This window comes from Bactrocera dorsalis, chromosome 1 (genome assembly GCF_023373825.1).
Source record: "Bactrocera dorsalis isolate Fly_Bdor chromosome 1, ASM2337382v1, whole genome shotgun sequence".
Taxonomy (NCBI): Eukaryota; Metazoa; Arthropoda; class Insecta; order Diptera; family Tephritidae; genus Bactrocera; species Bactrocera dorsalis.
This window is the reverse complement of record NC_064303.1, coordinates 9,618,416-9,639,892: the sequence shown is the minus strand read 5'-3', so window position 1 is coordinate 9,639,892 and position 21,477 is coordinate 9,618,416. Positions and strand designations below refer to the sequence as shown.

Here is a 21,477-nt window from a genome sequence, read left to right as displayed (position 1 = left end):
GCCAGCCGCACTTGCCACATGCGGTGGCAAATGGCGTTTTATTTGCATTGCCAGTGCGTATTATTATATATACATATACATACGTGTATATAATATACATGGAAAGTTACATTGTTTATGTATATAGGTATGTACTTTTTATACCCTGAATGTGATATATTAAGTTCCATAAGAAGTTTGTAATAGCTAAAACGAACTTTCAGAGATCCTATAAAGCACATATAAGTATAAAAGTTTTTGAGATATCGATTTTAAATTTTGCAGACGTCCTTCTTTTTCAAAACAGCTGCTCATTTGTCGGAACCGTCGATATCGGGCCACTTTATCACATAGCTGCCATACAAACTGACCGATAAAAATCAAGTCTTTATATGAAAAACTCTTTTATTTGAAGAGCTATCTTCATGAAAATTTGCTTTAGATTATTTCCTATGCTAATGTTATAATCGCTGTAGATATTGTGCAGATCGGACAACTGTAACATATAGCTGCCATACAAACTGAACACTCAAAATCAAGTCTTTGTATGAACAACTTTTTTATTTGCCGAGATTTCTGCACAAACTTTGACACAGATTACTTTCTAAGAAAATACTACAATATTCTAAAACATTATTCAAATCGGGCAACTATAACATATAGCTGCCAGATAAACAGAACAAGTAAAATCACATACTTGTATGAACAACTGTTTTATTCGTCGAGGGTATTATACCATTTATTTTGTTATCTAAATATATATACATATGTGTTTGTCTCTGTTTTAGTGCCACACTACATTATATGGCACTTTTAATTAGACGCATGCGCGTAGTTAAGGCATTTAGCCGACCAACCGCAATGCCGAATTGCTGACATACTGACAAGCCTAAAGTAACATTACAACATAAGTCATGCAATATTGTAAAATATAAAGCGACTGCATAAAGGTGTGAAAAATAGAAACAAGAAATTAAAAAAAGAAAGATTTCGTAAATGAAATACTTTTCCGGTAAATGTGTGTTGCTTACGCATTTTCGACATGTTTTCACGTAATAAATATGTATGAGTGTGCGTCATTCAATCTCCTTCCTTGAAAGTGTAATATTAATTATTTGTAGCAAACAACTTTGGTTGATGTTTTAATTAACTTTTTCATCTACTTTTGGAATGTTTGCTGATAATATCCTGCTGATGGATTGGTCTTATTAAGTAGTCTCCGGCGTTTTAAATACCTATTTTTGGAATGTGTAATGATAACATCCTTATATTTTATTTTTCTGAACTGTTTTCTCAAACACTCCCAAGATCGACTCATTATATGATGTTATTGTCCATGCCTCCGCACCATATAGTAGGACTAAAATGATGAGGGACTGGTAGAGTATGGTCTTTGTTCGTGGGTAGAGAACTTTTCATTTCAACTCTCTAATGATAACATTCTACAAATAATATACATATGTACATGGGAAAAATATGTCCCAAAAGCGGTTTCGTGTGAAGTGGGGGACATGTAGCAAAAGTATGCACTAACACACCGAATTGCATGCTCTGCAAAGGGGAAGCGTATATAGACTCCTGGAGAAGAACTATTGGCCACAGCTAAAAAAATAAAAAAACAATAAAGTGTGTGGAATCGATGCTTATCTTCCATGTGTTTGGAACTGGCCGAGCAAAACATAGAAGTATTGCTCAAAAGCACCAGGTAAATAGAGGAAAACACACACACGTAGCACTTGGCATATACATCAAAAACACCAAATAAGACTTACAATGATAGCAAATAGAGGCTGTGTGAGCTCCAGCCGTCGTCTTTTAATCGCAAAAGTAATGAGCTCAGTAATACTATACTTATGCTGCTCCAGTAAGGATACAGACACTAGACATAAAAGCGCGTGTCTGACCAATAAATGCTTAGCAATAGAGTAACAAGTGCTTTCAGAACTATATCCAGCGAAGCAACTGAAGTATTGTATAAGCTAGTACGCCGCCCATAGACATCTAAGGAGATGAATTTACGAGATTATATGAGTAATCAGCGAAAATTACAGAAGTCAAAAAGAGAGGAGAGAAAGAAAAGCATAATTATATGTCAGCAACGGTGGGAAATCTCAAACAAAGAAAGGTGGGGCCACAGTACTGGCATACGTGGATAACTAGACAACATTTTCATTGACCCAAATATTAAGCGGGAATGGCTGCTTCAGAGCCTATTTTTACAAATTTCAAAATATCGTCAGTCCGTACGTGTTCGATGTGTACGGAGTCAATAGAAGACTATGAACACGTGTTTTTCCATTGTCCTCGGTTTCTAAACATAAGCGAAAAGTTAGAAACTGCACTAGCTTAGATTAATGGTTGAAAAATTGGCTACACTTATGTGTCAGTCTTCTGATAAGTGGAAAGCAGTTCGCGAAGCGGCCAATTCCATCATGACTAAATGAAGACAGTTACGGAGGAGACGTAAAATGTCTTGTCACTCCCACGAAGTAATACCTTATCTGGTGATTCCGTGGGTGAGACATGAGTTGTGAGTAGTTTAGGTTTAGCGGATTAAAGTTCCGCACTCGGGCTTTCGGTGCTTTCACCTAATATAGAGAAAGATTTGTCCTTGCATTGAGCCATACGTTTTCTTTGGACTGTCTGTCATAGTCCAATGCGGTTTATTTATTGTAAAACACTTGATTTAAAATTAAAAATAAAAAAAATTAAAACAGCGTCGCGTTAACGTCTGTGAAACAAAAAATCGTTTAAATTATTTTAATTTGTAAATTATTATTTTTTTTAAGCTTAAACAATTTTTTAATAAAACAAATGAAATTAACGAAAAAATTTTTTAAATTAACGAAAAATATTTTTTTTTAATTAAATTTTGTTTAATTAAGGATTTTTTAATATTTTTTTTTGATTAAGGAATTTTTTAATTAAATTTTTTTATAATTAACAATTAACAAAAAGATAACAATATTTTTTAAATTAATTTTTTTTAATTAAAAATAATTACATTAATTTTTTTTTAATTTAAATTGTTTTTAATTAAAAAAAAAAACAAAAAAAATTTTAATAAAATAAAATTATAAATTTAATATAATAAATTTTTTTAATTAAAAATAATAAATTTAATTTATCGTTGAAAAATGTTTTTTTTACTCTTTTTAATTTAAATTTTTTTAATTAACAATTAAAAAAAAAAATAATAAAACATTAATTTTTTAATTAAAAATAATTACATTAATTTTATTAATTAATTTTTTTAATCAAGGATTTTTTTTAATTTTAATTTTTTAATTTAAACTAAAACAACGAAAAAAAATTTAATTTAAAATTTAATATGATAAAATAAATTTTTTTTTAATTAAATTAATTTAAATTAATTTTTTTTTCATTGAAAAAGGTTTTTTTTAATTTTTTTAATTACGGAATTTTTTTAATTTAAATTTTTCTAATTAACAATTAAAAAAAACGAAAAAAATTGTAATAAATTTTTTTTAACTTAAAAATAATCAAATTAATTTTTTTTCATTGAACGCTAATTTTTTTGTTAATGTTAAAATTTTTTTTGTTAAAATGATGTTAAAACAATGTAAAAAATCATTTGTTTTTTTAAAAACGAAAAAATTATTTTATTTTTCCAAAAATAAATATTTTTTTAACAAATAAAAAATATGTTTTTACTTTTTTAACAAAAAAATATTTTTTCTCACATTCAAAAAATAAAAGATTTCCCTTTAGTAAAATTCTGTATACTTAAACATTTTCGCCATTTTTTTACTTTTGTTTTTTTGTTTTTTAATCAAAACATACTTTTTTAATTGCCAAATTTCGATCTGTTACAAAATTTATAAAATTATTTTACTGAGGTATCTCTATATTCTGATTTAAATTTCAAATATTCATCAATTCAGTTTTGTCCAGAGAAACAGCAATACATGAACTTTGAATTAAACCTTCGATCACTTAATAACATAATCTTCTGAAAAATTATTACGCCTGCTACAAAGAGGAAACAGTGAAATGGTGTATATATAGCACATAACCCAAATACAGTCATACTTTCATATCATCACAAGCAAACGTTTTCACGCGTTTGTGGCATAATTGATAGATGGACCCATTCAGCACGTTGCTGTTGACCAGATAGAAGCAAGTGGCTATTAGAAACCGCCAATTAACAGGCGAACAAGTGAACGCCTTTCACAACAACAATAGCTCTAAGCTAGTAAGCGTGTGTATAGATAAGAACATGTTGCAACAGTATATGCAACATTAAGGCGACGACAACAAAACGAAAACACAATTCTTAGCTAACTTTTTCCGGCGAATGATGCGATTGCAATTGAAATTGCGCTGTGCCAAATAGTAAGCCAGAGTAATAGTGCTGACTGGCCTTATTTCTAAAGTGGCATGCATGCAAACAGATATGTATGCAATTATGTATATGTGTGTGTTTTATTGAATGTGTGTGTGTTTGCTTGTGGCTTGGAGTGCCGTTGTTGCAGCCAGCTTGCTGTGGCAGCAGTTTGTAGGTGAAGTGGCGACTACCACGCCATAATAAATGCCAACACTGGTAGTTATTGTTGTTGGTTGGTTGCAAGTATGCAAGCATATTGGTGTATACACAGACATACATATACATAATTCTTATAAACACCGCACAAGCATGCTGTTTTACCCGCGTTGCACGTCATGTTGCAAGCAGTGCTTGTGTCTGTATGTATGTTGTCATACTTTTCTAACCGATTGTCAACAAAACAACATTGCCCACAGCAAAAGCAACAACTGTAAAATGTACAGCAACACACCAACGTTGGTTGGTGCCAAAAGCTTCGGATTTATACTGTTATCACAGCAAACTGGTTGCACGTTTTGTAATATACACACCTCTAACAAGCAGCCACAAGCAACAAACACACATATCAACAGTGTGCTTGTAAATTTGTAACGCTTTATAACGGTAGTACGTTTTTATATTCTTGAAACAGTAACAACAACAACAATAAAAACAAGAAGGTGGCACGAACGTAGTCAACTGGCAGCTTGTTGCGTCTTTGTCGCATTTAACATTGCCGTTGACAGTATCAGCTGCCACAAACGCCACGCAGAATGTCTACAATTTATTATGTTGCCAAATGTTGGTTAACTGCTTTTTGTTGTTGTAATTGTTGGTTGACATTCTGATGTGTTGAAGTGCTGCTGCGCTTGTTGGTGCGGCACAACCAGTTGTGGCTGCTTTAGCTGTGGTTCACTTTGCTGTTTGGAGAAGAAGTTGCGAGCAGTGTTGCCACTTTGGAGAAAAATTATTTTGATTAAAACATTAATTTCAAAAATTTGTTTTAAACATTATTTAGTATTAAAAAATATTAAAAATTATATAAAAAAAATAATAAAACAAAATAATAAAATGTTTAAATATTTTTTTTTTTTAATTTTATTAATTTTTTTTAAATATTTTTTTTATTTTTAATAATTTTTTTTTAAATATTTTTTTTGTTTATACGGTTCATTTCAATGCTTCGTGAATAAGTTGTAAGCAGTGTTTCCAAAAAATATTAAAATGATATCTTCATACATTTATTCTCAAGATTCAAAATATTAAAAAAATAGTAAAAATATATTTTTGGACTAAAATTTTGTACTTTATAAAATTTTCTTCTAACGGTTCTTTGGGATGAAAAACTAGGTGAAAAGTGAAATTAAAAAAAAAATAAGAAAAAAACTAAAAAAATAAGTAAAATTTAAAAAAATAAGATAAAATTATAAACGGGTTAAGTATATTATTTTTTTTTTTTTGTTTTTGCTTAAAAAAATTATTTTTACTATAAAAATTTCTTCAATTAAAATTTTTTTAACTAAAAATCTTATATATTTTCTTTATTTACCCAAAGGTTCTGGGACAAAAAATAACTAGGAATTGAAAAAAATAGAAAAAAATATAAAAATAATAAGGTAAAATTATAAAATATTAAAATAACTGTGTTTGGTTTTTTGCTTAAAAACCAATTTATTTTCACAAAAAATTATTTTTTCTTTTATTTTTCACAAAAAAATATTCTTAACATTTTTATATTAATTTTTTTGCGTACTTTAAAAAGTGATTTATAACATTTTTTTTTGTAAAAAAGTTAGTTAAAGATTTTTTTGCATACAATTTTTTTTTTTCATAAAAAACTGAGCTATTTACCTTTTCAATCAAAAAATTATTTTTTCTTGAATTTTTTATACTTAAAAAACTGTTTTAATTAACTTTTACGCAAAAAAAATATTTAAACTTAAAGAAATTTTTTACTTTTAGATTTTTAGTATTTAAAAAAATTATTTATTTTACTTTTTTTGCAAAAACATTTTTTACTTAAAAAAATTATTTCCTTAAATTTTTTTTTAGTTCTAAAACGTCAAAACTAACTTTAAAAGTATTTTTAAATAGAAAAAAAAAAAATATTTATTTACTATTTATTATTATTTGTTACATAGTAATACCACTTTGAAAAAAAATTATAAAAAAATATTATTGAAATTAGTACTAAAATGTTTTAACTATTTTGAAAAATTAGTTAATTACAATAGTTTGTTATAAATTAAAACAGTTTAAAAAAATGTTTATTGTTTAACAGTGTGTTATTATATTTTTTTATATTTAATTTTAATTAATTATATTTTAGTTTTTAAGCTTTCAGTAACTCCTAAATAATTATTAAAACAATTAAAAAACTTTTTTTAAACTACATAACCTAATTAAACACCAACTTGGCAACACTTTTCGAAGTTTTTTTTGCATCTTCACTATCCTTACTGTCTTTACTGACATTAATTGCAATGATTTGCTTAAAGGTGCAAACAATATACATATTCATACATATACATATGTATATACATGCACACGTATGTACATACATATATTTCAGAACCAGTTTTTGAACACAAAATCTGTAACGAGTTCTCTTGCTACTTTTAATTGGGCATTTTTAAAGTTCATTTGCGCCTGATTTTTTGCAAGTTGCAATGAACTTTGCTAAAGTGTAAATGTATGGTTGTGATTTGCCTAAAAACCACATTTTAATGTCCATTTTGGCAAATGACGGCCTTAACACCAAGAAGGCGTGAACTAGATAACCATAGATTAGCATTACACTTCCATAAATGCCTGTGAATGGAAATAAATTTGTCAGCAAATCTTGTTTGCATGACATTGAGTGCAAATTTCAGAACAGAATTGAGATAACAAAGTTTTTTTTTTGTTTTTTGGAGAATTCGTTTAATTTTAGAGTAACGTATTTTTGATAAAAATTGTTAAAGTGAACTAAGAACATATAGTTGGAGAGTTTAAACATAAGTTGTAATTTCATTTGATATCTTCACAAAATTTGGCGTGGGTTTTTGTCTAAGGCAATAAAGGAATCTGCAAAGAAATTGTTCAGGTCGGATCACTATAGTGCATAGCTGTCATACAAACTGAATGATTAACCAATTGTTGTCAGAAAACTATTGAATTTGTGAAGAGTTTTAAAGGTTCGGTGCAACTGAAGTGAATGACCTCAAGGATCTCCGATAGTCTGATCTGGATCTCCTATTTGTGAAAATCTCATATCGGCTTCAGAAACTTACACATCGTTGCAAACAATACCGATATTGGAGGATTTTAACGGCATTACAGTGAAGTTTAGAAGGATGAGCATACCTTTAGTCACTCTCCGCCAAACAGCACGGTCTTAGACACAAAAGATAAACTCTAGTCGCTATCCGAAGCGTCATTGAAAGTGTAGAAGTCGCACAGCGTAGATTCCCCAAATACAGTTGAATAGTTCTGTTGGCATAATGTTCGAAACGCCTTCAATAGCGGGAGATAAGCGAACATGATCAACACTTTAGAAAAAAAATTTAGAATCCCCGATTACCTCAATGCTGCGGTGCGCTGTCGTAGTAACAGAAAATTGCTGCACCAGACTAGGGAGGGATTATGAAATGCCAGAGGAATCATATATATTTGGCTACGCGGACGACATAGTAGTAGTAATTACAGCCCGAGACAACGCTATTTACATAGAAGGTGAAGAAAATTTCTCCGAATCGGCTCCATCGATTTATTTGAAATTCGTTTCCACGACAGTAAGGTCTACGTAACCGGAACAGACTCTGATTTTTATCTGATCAAGGACTGTCAATCGGCATCATTCTTCGAAATTACTTCGAGAATGTTTTCGGACGCTACAACAACAACATTGAGTTGAAATTTTCACATGTCCTTCTTAGATATATTTCTTAGGTAATTATCGATAGTAGAATATAGATAGTAATATTCATATTAATTTCGATTTTTTAAGTACTCTGAAGTGTAAATTTTTAACAAAAAAGAACTTTGAAGCAGCCGTTTTCTCAAAATTAGAAAATGTGCCTAGTCCTTTGATCATAAATCTATTTTTTTTTTTTTGTTTTTTGAGATAATTTATGTATACAGATCTTACTCCCAGCCAGCAACCTTTTTCCGGAGGTCGTCCTGAAGGCCGACAACAAAAACAAGAACCTATCCAAAATTTTTATTTACATGAAGCACATGAAAAAAAAAATTGCAAGTAGCTTATTTTTTTTTACTTAAAAGTGAGAATAATACCTTAAATCGATGCTGAAAAAAGTTTTTGATGCTGTTACCTACATAATATCACCGTCCGTTCAGAGGTGAATATGGTGTAAACTTCCAAGTCTTGGTTGAAATGGCTTTCATACCTTTTGGTAGATATCATTCCAATTTCTGCCTTCATCTATCTTTGCAATGTGTTTCTGACCAGATAGTATTCATGATAGTTTTGTTTTTGTTTGACTTTTTTTTTCGATTTAAAAAAATACCACAGATCAATTAGAACTACAATTCGAGGTAGTTACGCAGTAACACATAAATTATTCCTTCTTTAAATGACTGATGGGTTTTTAGAGACGTTGTTCAAGTTAGAATAGAGGAAACAGATGGACTAATCACGTGCTAACGCACTATCATTCGTCTATGTCACACATAATACTATTTTCTTCCTCATAAAATTTATTTAATTTTCCGGTTCTCTTGCCGCAGAGGTTATGTGTTGAAATTACAACATTGCTTTGCATATTTTCGCATTTCTCGACACCGAACCGAACGACGCATGCCACTTGCATAAGTACGAAATTCCTGCATATCAACGTCACTTGGCTTAACGAGCCGCAAAGTTAACAAATCAATTGGTTAATCAAATTGCAAATCACAAACTTCCGCCAACTTTTTTTTTGTTTTTGCTAAGCAACAACAATAAATTTATAAACACACAAGTCCATGAAGTTGCGACGCGTTATTGCCACTTACCTATAGATCAACGTAGGGGAAAGTACGATGTAAGTGATTTGTATTTATACTTAAATATATATGTTTGTATACATAAAAGAAGAAGAAGCGGTGGAGAAGTACGCGAAACACTTGACTAGCCAATACACGGGTACGTAGACTACGCTGGTTGTCAGTTGCGCCTGAATGCCAATGATGAATTGGCAACAAAATCCAACGTGGACTAAAAAAGAAGCAATGCTAAAGCTACTTACGTGAGATGGATGTACTTATGTGTGTATATATATGAGTGTATGCATTTATACAAGTAGATATGTATGTATTTATGCTTATGTTTATATATGTATGTGTGTATATGGCTGTGTGTGTCTGTGCGCTCAATTCAATTGAATTGCCGGCATTGTGCAACACGATTGTGGTGGCATTTAAACACTTTGAGGCGAAAACAAAGAAAACACAAACACACACATACATAGATAGTAGTAGAAAACGTCTAAGCGCCAAAAAGGAAGTTGTAACAACATGAAGAAGGGCATTAAAAATGAAAATAGGTAAAATGAGAAAAATAAGTTAAAATACACTTTACAGGTGTATTTATTTTAATATGAGCGGATACAAATGACCTTTACCAATCTTTTGAACGGTCAGTTTGTATGACAGCTATATGCTATAGTGAACCGATCTGAGCAATATATTCAGATATTATAACATTCTCTTAAGAAATAATTTATGCGAAATTTCGTGAAGATAGCTTTTTAAATAAAAAAGTTCTCCATACAAAGGCTTGATTTTAATCAATCAGTTTGTATGGCAGATATACGCTATAGTCATTTGATTTCAACTATTTCTTCGGAGATGGCACTATTGCCTTAGATAATAACCTCAGCCAAATTTGGTAAATATATCTCGTCAAATGAAAAAGTTTTCCATAACAGGACTTGATTTTGATCGTTCAGTTTGTATGGCAGCTATATGCTGTAGTAGTCCAATCTAAACAATTTCTCGGGAGATTATAACATTGCTTTAAAGAATATTTTTTGCCAAATTTCGTCAAGATATCTCATCAAATGAAAAAGTTCTCCATACAAGAGCTTGATTTGGATCGATCCGTTTGTATGATAGCTATATATTAAAGTGGTCCGATTTGAACAATTTATTCGGAAATTATAGCATTACCTAAAGTAAGAATACATACCAAGTTTCGTTCGGATATCTCATCAAATGAAAAAGTTCTCCATACAAGGACTAGATTTTGACTGATCAGTTTGTATGACAGCTATAGGGTAAATTATTCCAATATCCGCGCTTTCGACAAATCAGCAGCTATTTAGAGAGAAAATACTTAATGTGTTTAAAATTTCAGACCGATATCCCAAAAACTCAAGGTATAACAAAGCAAAAGCAACTAAAAAAAAGAGATGCACCAGACAATAAGGCAAACAAACGCAAGTTGTTATACAACAACAAAAAAAACACATAAAAATAATATTTATGTGGCATGCAAATTACTTATTGAAAAATAAAATACAAATACTAACAGTACTGCAAACCAATACCAAAAAAAAAAAACAATAATAAAAGCGCAACTTGACATTTGTACTATAAACTCATTGTTGTTGTAGGTCGCTACTATGTGCTGGGAGTGTTTATTGACGTTGCGATTAACAAGTGACGTCTGCGCAGTGCAAAATTGCCAAAGTGCAACAAAAAATGCCGACCTGCCAAGCCTTAAGTGTGCTGATGCAGCGAAAGAGGCGCGTGCGCATGCGCAACATTGCCGCGTCAACAGAGCACCCAAGCGTTGCAGACAAGCACGCATACCAGCACACGCGCAGACAGAAATATAGCAGCGTACTTGCTAAAGGCATGTCAAGCGTGACGTGCAAACTTCAGCGTCAACATGCTGCATGGACGTAAGGTGCAACAGCAAATAGCTTTCTAACCTAGCAACAGTGCTTAAGGGCGCAGTAGCTTGAAAGGGAGTGATTGTGTAAAGTTAGTGAGGTTAATGAGCGTTTGTAGAGTCTTCAATGCAAATAGAAAATCGTTTTGGATAACATTTGAAGTTCAACTCAGAGAAGATTAGCGCAAAAGTGAAGTTGAAGACGAGTGCAAAGGCTGGTCACATCTCAGTAGTTGGGAAAAAAGCTCTACATTAGCTAACTCAAAGTGTATTAGCCAAATTTATATTCTTCCTTTGGAGCAATATGGACAGTACAGACCGTTACACGGCTCCAAACTCCCAACTTTAGGAAATATGCCACAGAATGGAGATCAATTATTATGTTTACTCTTTACATTGTTGAGAGCTACAATTTAGGGATATGACGTTTATCTGTAGACAGAGCCCTCAGATCAAAAAGTAATCATTTTGATTGAAACAAGTCGAAGAGGATGATGAACAAATTTTCATAGCTGATAAGGGCCAATAGAGCTGAAATTAGCTCCCACTTGCTATTTCTAAGAAACGATTGACTGATATGTCAACATCGAGCAGATTAACAGTTACAGTTGGAATGAAAAATAGTCTCCACTATAGAGTTGCGGACTTAAAACTACAGAGTAAAGAGTCTGTAGGTTGTAAAGCTGTGACTTTATTTCAATTTAAGCCGAGTGAAAAAGCTAAAAATATTAGCAAGTTATTTGGATAAAATTTTCGGTTTTTCGGTCATAATTGTCTGCCGGGAGCAAGTCTTTTTGATTGCTACAAATTATTCAAACAGGGTCGAGAACGCCTTGACGACAAACAACGTACAGGACGGCCATCAATATCAACTGATGATCAACACGTCAATAAAATGAAAAAATTGGTGCTTGAGAAACGACGATTAACAGTCAGAGATCTTACTGGCATCGTTGGAATATCGAAAAAGTCACTGGAAACCATTTTTAAAGATCACTTAGGCCTAAGAAAATTGAAAGAGCGATTGGTTCCAAAATTACTCATTTTTTTTCGAAAAATAGCGTCACGTTAACGTCTGTGAAACAATGCTTTTCGACTACCAAGATGTCATGAAACGTATTATTATTGGCGATGAGTTTTGGATCTGTGCTTATTACCCAAAAACCGAATATCGCGGCAAAGGTGAGCCGAAGCCGAAAAAACCACGTAAAATCAAAAGGTCAAAAATCAAGGCTATGTTGACAATTTTCTTCGATTATCGAGTTGTGGGGTACTCTGAATTCCATTTAATTATTCAAACTTTGCACACGACTAAGAAAAGTACTATTTCAGAAACTATTCAACTTATAAACAATTGACAATTGGTCATCCTCGTATCGTAGACTGTAGCTTAAATTAATTTAGATGACTGATAACTCGGCATGGAGAGTGTAACCCCCCACCTAAACTGTTATGCACAGTTCTTTGTGAAATCATTAAGTTAGATATCAGATATCTATCGGTAAACCCACCCTGAACCTATCACAAATCTGCTTAAGAGTTATACAAAAAAAAAATCTTCCTTTATTTCATCAGGATGTTCAATGAATCCTAATCGAACCCAGTTAGAACATCTAAAACCATAGAAAGGTAGAACTGTCTGAGTTCTAAAAGTTCCCTAAATCTGTTACGATTTACTCTGAGTCAGAGGTACCACTCCAGAGCTGCTGGTAGTTGACAACCCCTTTGTGAGCAGGTCTGAAGCCCAATAATTCAATAGTGGACCACAAACAAAAGGCCAACGGAGTTCTTGCCCGTACCCCTGCTGTGGTTATTGAGACTAAATAAATTAACTGTCCCAGTCTTTCTGCAATACCGCTGTGAGGCATTGAAATTAGTATAATCTGAAAATAACTCTAGATGCTAGAGATAAGGAGTCTAGGCATAGACGAAAGCGTACTCATCCACCAATTCCCTGCATGATTTGGTTCATCCGTATCTACAATAATATTTATTATAAGTTGAACTGAGCATTAAAAATGAGACAGTCTCTGTGAATCACTGATTAACTGTAACCACTGAGTTGTTTCTTCTCCTTTTTTTTTGAAAGTGAAATTTACCTTTGATTAAGAAAGAAACATCACCGTTTTGGCGAATTGAATTGAATAGCAAAATTCACATTTCACTTTTGTGCGGATTTGGCGCTGGCGAAATATTTCCGCATTCTGTCTGAACCAGCAGTTATGGGCAACATTAGAAAATATATTAATTTCACTATTAAACCAAAATTAAAACAGAAAAAGAAAAATAAATATGTTTAACGACATTCATCAAAACAATGTGTTGACATTTACAAATTTAATTATTCAAAACGCTTTTAATATGCAAATTGGCTACTGTAAAAGTTTTCGCAGTTTTGTTGCTTCGTAAAAGGCAATCAAGTCCACTTAAGTCAAGAATGAAATTTATCGCCTTCGCTATGGCCAATTTGTTATATGTAATGCTTGTTGTTGATTAGAAAGAATTCACTTTCATTACTTTTACGGTTAAGAAATGAAAAGAAGTGGATTTCAAAATTTTATGTGCCGCATTATTGCTTACGCACCGCCCATGCATTTTTCACAGTTCACTGACGAATGTCACGTTTGTCCAAGCACGTATTGCTGTACATTCTATAGTTGCGTTTACAGTCGGTCACAAAAATTTGGAATATTTTTTGAAAATTTAAAAAAAATTTCTTAAATGAATCAAAAATATTTCGTAACCTAAAATACAAAACGACGTGTCATCAAAAAATCGAAATTAATTTTTGCTTATGATTCACTACATCATGTTACATACATATATGTTGCATACAATTTACAGCTTCCGCTATCAGATATAACTAATATATAACCAATAGATAAGCATTTTATAACCAAAACTCAAATTTTCTTTTAAAATGAGTGATTTTTATTATATCGTTTTTCCTCGCCTGCAAACTTAGAATAAGTGATGTTACGTTATTTTGCATTTTAGGTGACGATTTTTAGGTTTAAAAGTAAATTTATATTGTATTTAAGTAACAAAAAATTGCGTTGCTTGAAAAAGTTTTATTTCAGCGCATGAATCGTCTTTTGATTTAATATCACAAAAGAAGATCCAAACATCAAATCATTGGCTGAAAATTCATACTTTATATAAGCGACATTATTCTGAAGATCAAATTTGACCCGGATAAACCAGGGTAGATAATTTTTCAAAACAAAAACAAAATAATAGTGGGATGAAAACCATCTCACGCCAAAATTTCAGTTAACTTTTAGGTCCAATAGCTTTATATTTGCTGAAATCTCTACTTACCGATGGTATAAAAATATATACATTCCTTTGGCAAGTCCTACAAAAAATTCAAATAAAGCCCCTACAAAAAGTTTCAAAGTTGCGAAAACAACTATCTGAGCAGCAAAAAGAATACAATGTGGGACGTGAAGTCATCGGAAACTGATCTCAAGCGCGTCGCATATCCACCGCAGTTACACAAGTCAACATCGCAAAAGTTAAAGAAACAATGCTTGGAAGTCGTTGTATTGGCATCAGAGAGATGGCAGAGGCTGTTAACTTTTCTTATGGAACGATTCAACTAATTTTGGTTAATGTTTTGGGTATGAAATGGTATCACTATCCAATTCAAGCAGCCACAGAGCAGCAAGTTAAACAAAGACATAAACCGTCTAGATATTCGTGCCAGAGGCGTGGCAAACGCCCAAAATGCTTTGCAGTGCAAACCTGTCACCCTTTCGTGGGTATTAGTGACTAAACATTGGACAACGCTGCCTACTTAATTAAAGAAAAAAAGCCTAGATAGTCCTACCAGGGGCGTAGCTAGGCTCGCACCAAAGACCTGAGTTTTTGGCAAAAACTACAACAAGTAGAGGCCACAAGTATCGGAGGAAACGCTTCATAATCATAAAACCGAAAAAAACAAAAGTTGCTGGAAGCTGGAGACCGTCCTAGGCAGAGCTTTTATCAAGTATGTATATACATATATGAAAGCTTGGATTAAACATTTTTGGTTTATAAGGAGTTTATTTGGAAGACGATATTAAACACTTTTATTAAAATGCGAGAAAATGTGATTTTTCCTAGTCCTAGTCAGTTTTGATCAGATGATCAGATCAGTCGTTTTTTTCGCAAGGTGGCGCCAATTGGAGATTCTAAGCCAAACCATGAAAAATTTCCAACCATTTTATTTTGAGAAAATATTTTTTTACATTTTTTTTACACACTAAAATTATGAAATTTTCCTTAAGTTAACATATTTGAATTATTCATACCAGAATTTTAAGAAAATCCAACTTTTATCCAAGAATTTTAAAAAATTCCGCATGAAAAACATTTTTTCGTTAAAGACATTCCGCTGCAAAAGCAAATTGTACACAGATTTTTCTGTCCGTCTGTACCCACACTCAGCTCACACCGCATACATATCTACAAAGCTTATCGCGCGCAATCAAGCGACAATAATTCGACGTTAACGGGCAATTGCTTCCACGACCATGGCTAAAACTAGCCAAGGGCCGCAGCGAACGCTGCTACCACACATATGGTGCCACAGAGTTGCATTTTACGCTGCTTTTTCTTTGCATTTCTTTTATTGCTTTTACCATTATTTTCGTACAAAAGTGGCAGCGTTTGCATGCTTAAAAGTCATACACACGCTCTCTGCCTTCAAAATCATCAAAAACGCTGTGGGCAGAAGCAGAAACTCACAAACTAAAAAAGCGATTAGTGAAAAACTTGAACTTACGCTGCATTTTCGGCGGCGCAACGAACGTGTTTGGACCACAACTGCAGCTGACCGTTGAGCGCTCGTGCATACGAGTGGCTTATACATACTCGTACGTACAGTTATACTTGTAGTTATTTGTTTTTGTGTTTGGACTTCAAATTTCAGTGTCATGTTTTTGTTGTCTGTATGTTTTCTGTTTTCATGCGGCTTTTATGGAATTTTTTTTGCCTGCGCCTGCATTTTATTCATAATTTGTTTATTTTTTTAATATAAGAAATAATAAAATGAATAAAAAATGTTTTGGAAATTCGTAGCGACACTTTCATTTTCAAAACGTTTACTGCCTCATTTCGTATGCGTGTCACGCTTTGTAGGGAATGACTTTTTTGGGTTTTGATTTTTTTGGAGTCACCGGTTTTCACCGCTACTTGTGGTGCGCTTGTGCCCATTGTTTTTGCAATATTTCCATCATTTGCATTACAACAAAAGCAGTCAAATATAAAAGTGCTGAACCAAAAATTATGAATTGCGCTTTTATGCCGAACAAATAGGCATAATTTGTTTTATGGCTACTGCGACAGCACTTTTCATTGTTGTTGTTGCTGGCACGTTCGCCCTTTTGTGCGTGAGACAAATTTTTGTGACGAAAGTTTTCAACGTCACTATAGTGGTGCACTTTTTATTAGTATTTTGGAAAATAATAACCGAAAGTTTCGAATTGTTTTTTGAATTTTATTGCGTCCAGTTTGTATTAGTGTGTGAAAGAAAACAAAATTTTATGACTAATATTATAATTAAATACAATATGGATACATATGGTACAATAAGACAGTTTTACAATACAAAAATTACAACAACAAAAAACTAAATATTTTATGTACATTTCGAGGTTCCCTACTTAAACAAAAAAAAACACAAAAACTTCAAATTTAAGGAGAATCTTTAATATCATTCGAAAGAACAATCTTTGGCATTTATTTTTTGAAAATTATCTCTTTCAAAAGTTAACCAAGACTACGTCTCAGATGGCCCATCCAATGAGTCCAATTATCACAGACTCGTTCGAGCATTTCGACTTGTAACTGAGCAATGACACGCGTGATGTTTTGCTCTAAGGCCGGAATCGAAGTCCGCATAGTCTTTAGACTTTACATATTCCTACAAGAAAAAGTCGAACGATGTGATATCACACGATTGGCCACCGATCGGCCTAAAACATACTTATATTAGATGGCCATGGGTAAAATTCATCTTCTTTTTTATTAACGCCGCCTTTTTCCTAATTTTTTTTTATTCTAGGATAAGATCTTCAATTAGATACTGTCTTTTTCATGGATTAAAAATTACTGCAGAATTAGAGGACCTTTTTAGTGATGTCGAAGATCACGTGTAATTCGAAAAATATTTAATTTCTGAAAGAAAATATGCTTATTTGTGCTGTCATATAAGGTGTGTTCCTTTGCAGAATATCTTCCATATGGACGTAGCCAAAAGTTGAAAACGTTGGTAAGAAGAGAAGTGTGGGACCTTTCTCTATCTTCCTTGGATAGTTTTTTCTTTTATCCTTAGTCAAAATTCCTTTGACAGGACCGTAGCTTCAACAAAAAATGCTTTCTTTCTATAAGCTCCAACTGAGCTCATCTGAACCTTTTGAAACCCATTACATAACTACTATAGTTAGTTCAGTATCAGAAAGAAATACACAATAATTTCGTTCAAAAACATTCCTTAGAAAACCCAAATTGAGTACGGAGCTTGACGTAATACTAGAAAATTAATAGCTTTTAGTTTAGAATTTAGGAAAACTCAATAAATTCAGTCAATCAGTCAATAATAACTAGATCTGGACTCAAGACTCTTTGGTGGAATGTAATTTAAATGCGGTGTTCTGCTGAACAAATGGGCGAAAACTAACTTAGCGATCATTGAGCCGAACAGAATACTTGTAATGTTGAAAGAGCAATTTTAAATATGTGATGACTTAAATGAAGCTCTGGAAGTTAATTGGATTTGTTTTGAATACAAACTTTTATTGTCTTCTTTAAAAATATCTAATAACCTCAATTGTATCCTATAAAGGATGATGCTGCAATAATATCGCTCGGATGTTTAGGATGACGTATTTGAGGTCTCTCTGAAACATACATCTTTATAGCCATACAAAAAAATATCTCAGCATGAAATGTTACTCCCGAGAAACTCATTACTTGGGTCATGTAGTCACCAAACCAGTTCTTTATCCATATACCAGCGAGAGAGTTGTGGGTGGGAAGAAACCGTTGGAGGAAAAGGGCAGTGAGTTTTTTACGGATAGGCCAAGGTTAGGGGGAAGGTTGGTGGAGAAGTTTATCAGGTGCTCTCTATCAATTATATTTTTAGACTTTCTGACTAATGCAGCTTTTTCCAGGCCGAGGTTGCAGCCGTCAAATTAGCAGTAGATTTACTGCAGCCTGCTTCAGAGAAGTGACCATCTACTCAGATACCAGAGCCTTAAACCATTAACAGTACGTTCAGGGCTGGTGAGAGAGTCTAGCGTAACTTTACTATCAATAGCATCGCAGTAAACTGTATAGCTTAGTAGTAGTTGGGCTTCGCAGAAGGTGGTCAGCGCTGAGGCACCATCGGTATATGCATTGAAGCAAAAGCCTTTTGGCCCAAGATCTATCGCAAGAGATCTAGTGATCTCGTTGCCCTCAGTAAAGTTAGCCTCTACCTAGATTTGGACTTTTAACTGGCTATTGCCCTATTGGCGTTCAAACAGTAAGGCTCGGAATCCTAACAGACGCCATCTGCAGAAGCTCTATGAAAGAAGATAAGGAGGAAACAACTCAATTGTCCGGCGTTTGGGATTTCAAGACTTAAACATTGCTAATTTATAAGTTTAAACACAGGAGTTCTTCTTTTCTATGGCCTCACAAAAGACGACATATAGTAGTCCACGTGCGATCTTTGAGCAGCCACCTAACCTAACCTATCGTACCCATTAAATGTTAGTACGTAACCTGAACACTTGAAATACGTACAAGCTTAGAGCTTGGTTAGGAGGTTCTTATGCATTCACCTCACAATCTGGTCCAGGAAAGTAATTATGTATGTCACTAGTGGATTATTACCTGAACTTGTCTTTGGAAAATGATTTGGCTGCTGAAAATTATTCTCAAGAGAAGCTTGTACCAAAAGGAACAAAAGTTTCTAAGAGAGTGACATTATGAAATGACTTTCAAAGTATCAACAAGTCATCGAACGGTGCATATTCGACTTCTAGCTTTACAAATCAAAAAGTTATGTGATTACAGTTAGTGCTTTTCTCTTGTGGCAAATAATGTAGAAATACTGTTCTGGATTGGAAAGCTCAAGTGCCACCAAAACACACGAAATGCATAAAGTAATCAAATAGTAAATAAAAATAATTAAAATGCTCTGTGGTCCAATAAGAAATCACACAAATAAAAAAGACAAACAAATAAATTACGCTCCACATTGAGCCGGAAATAAATGACCCTTCTGCGATTAATGCAATAGCGTGTTCATGAGATACGAAGCATCAACCCAATTTCCGCTGTTTTCAAATATATTTACATTTGCCACTGCTACGCCCACCAACGGCTTAGTCAAGCATACCACACGTTGCACGTTGCACACAGTAAATACAGCGAGTGCAAAGCAGAATGAGTCATTTCAGTATTTTCATGCCTTAAGTATGAAATATATGGCTGTTGGCCGCCGAAATGTGGTTAGTTGGTTACGCGTGCGCAATTGCAGACGCGAAGCGAAAATACTGACAAAGCGAGTACAGTGCCACAATGGTGCACATGCGCGCACATCAATATATGTTACTATATAATATTTGCTTAAACTCACACACAAACATACATACATGCATATTCATGTGTATTAACCACTTCATGCAACAAGTAGCCGTCGCAGTCTGTCCGTCGGTCTATCTACTACACTTGTTAGCTTTTTTTATTGTTTTTCCAGCGCTTTTTAAGTGGATTTCTGTTACAATTTCCATGGCCACTATGATTTTGCCATTGCTGGAGGCAAGCTTAAGCTGGCGAGGCTGTTTCTGCACCTAAATAAATTAACATAGAGACATACATATTTACTTTTCTGTTGAATATGCCGTTGTTATGCACTGAAGCAAGACACGAGTGTGAACAAAATGCTGTTTTTTCCGGGTTTTACTCTTTTTTGGTTAAATTTTTGCTTTTTGATTACGGTTTTGGGGCATAATTCGGTGACTCAACCGAATGTGGCTGTGAAAAAAATTAAAATTAAATTTTTGCCTCATTTCCGTTTTTGACTGGTTTTAATTAAGTAAAATGCAGCGAGTTGTAGTTGTAGTTGTATTTGATGTAAGCATAAGTCACCTGTGCTAGCTCTCCAGTACAATATATAGTGGCACATAAGTATGTTGCGTATAAAAACCTGTGAAGTATGCATAGTGCAGCGGCGTAATGACATGGGGAAGAGTTTATGCAACCCTGGAAAATAGCTGTTTATAAAATTAAAAAAAAAAAACTTTTTCTAATAGATTTATTTCAATAAACTGAACCAGTAGTGAAAAAAATTTTGATCTGGCTGCAGGCCCGTAGCCAGCTTTTCATTTCGGGGGGGGGCTGAAGTAAAAACATATATAAACTTTAAATTTTCTGTTTATTAAAAAAAAAACAATATAAATTCATATACATATTACTTAAGTGATTTGGTAGTTGTAACTTAAATAAGTAATATTTTTCTTTTCTTCTTGTTTGCCATATCATTAATTACTTCATCTGGATCTATTTTAATATCTCAGTGCACTGCAATAACAGCAAGTGCACTCAGCCGCTCATTGCCCATCACACTGCGTGGTAAAGTTTTTATTCTTTTTAACCTTTAACTTAAGAGGTCAAATTTCGAAACGTAGATTTAGAGGTAGTAGTAAATTTTACACCATTTTGATTGTTAAAATTTATTAGAGATTTTTTTATTATAATACTTACAAATTTCATCAAATTGATTTAAATTAATTCTAATTACTGTATTTGGAAAGAAAATTGTAAACTCTTTGTATTTTTTTGAAAAATTGGTCGTTTATTTTAGAAGCCTTTTTTAGGATTATGAGAAAATCAAAACACAAGGTGTAAAATTTACTACCACGTCATTAGTTAAAGGTTAAGGTTGAGAAAGTTCTTTCAACGGAAGCGGTCGTCACTGGAAGAGTTGCTTAAATTGTAAGCAGGTAGTGAATATTTTTAAAATACGTTGCATCGCAATGTTGCAGTAATTTCAACACTTCTATGGTTGGATCTATTGATGATAAGCTGGCACACCACAATCGATACTCTGATTTTAATGCTGTCATTGATATTTGCTCCCCGAAGTAAATAGTTAAATTTTTTAATTCTTCGGCATTATCAATTGCAGCAAAACCTGGAAGTAGAATTTGAAATGACGAGAGTATATCCTTATTCGCTAATAAACGTTGTCATGTTTTGAATCAGAGCATCAACGCATGGAATAAATATTGTAACTCTGAAGTGGCTTTCAGGGGTT

The 21,477-nt window shown here is 33.0% G+C and overlaps 1 protein-coding gene across 1 annotated transcript in view; it reads right to left on the bottom strand.

Moving 5' to 3' along the window:
* Nucleotides 1–21,477, bottom strand: part of LOC105223497 (myosin-VIIa) — a 68,476-nt gene that overhangs the window by 21,057 nt on the left and 25,942 nt on the right. The window lies entirely within an intron of this gene.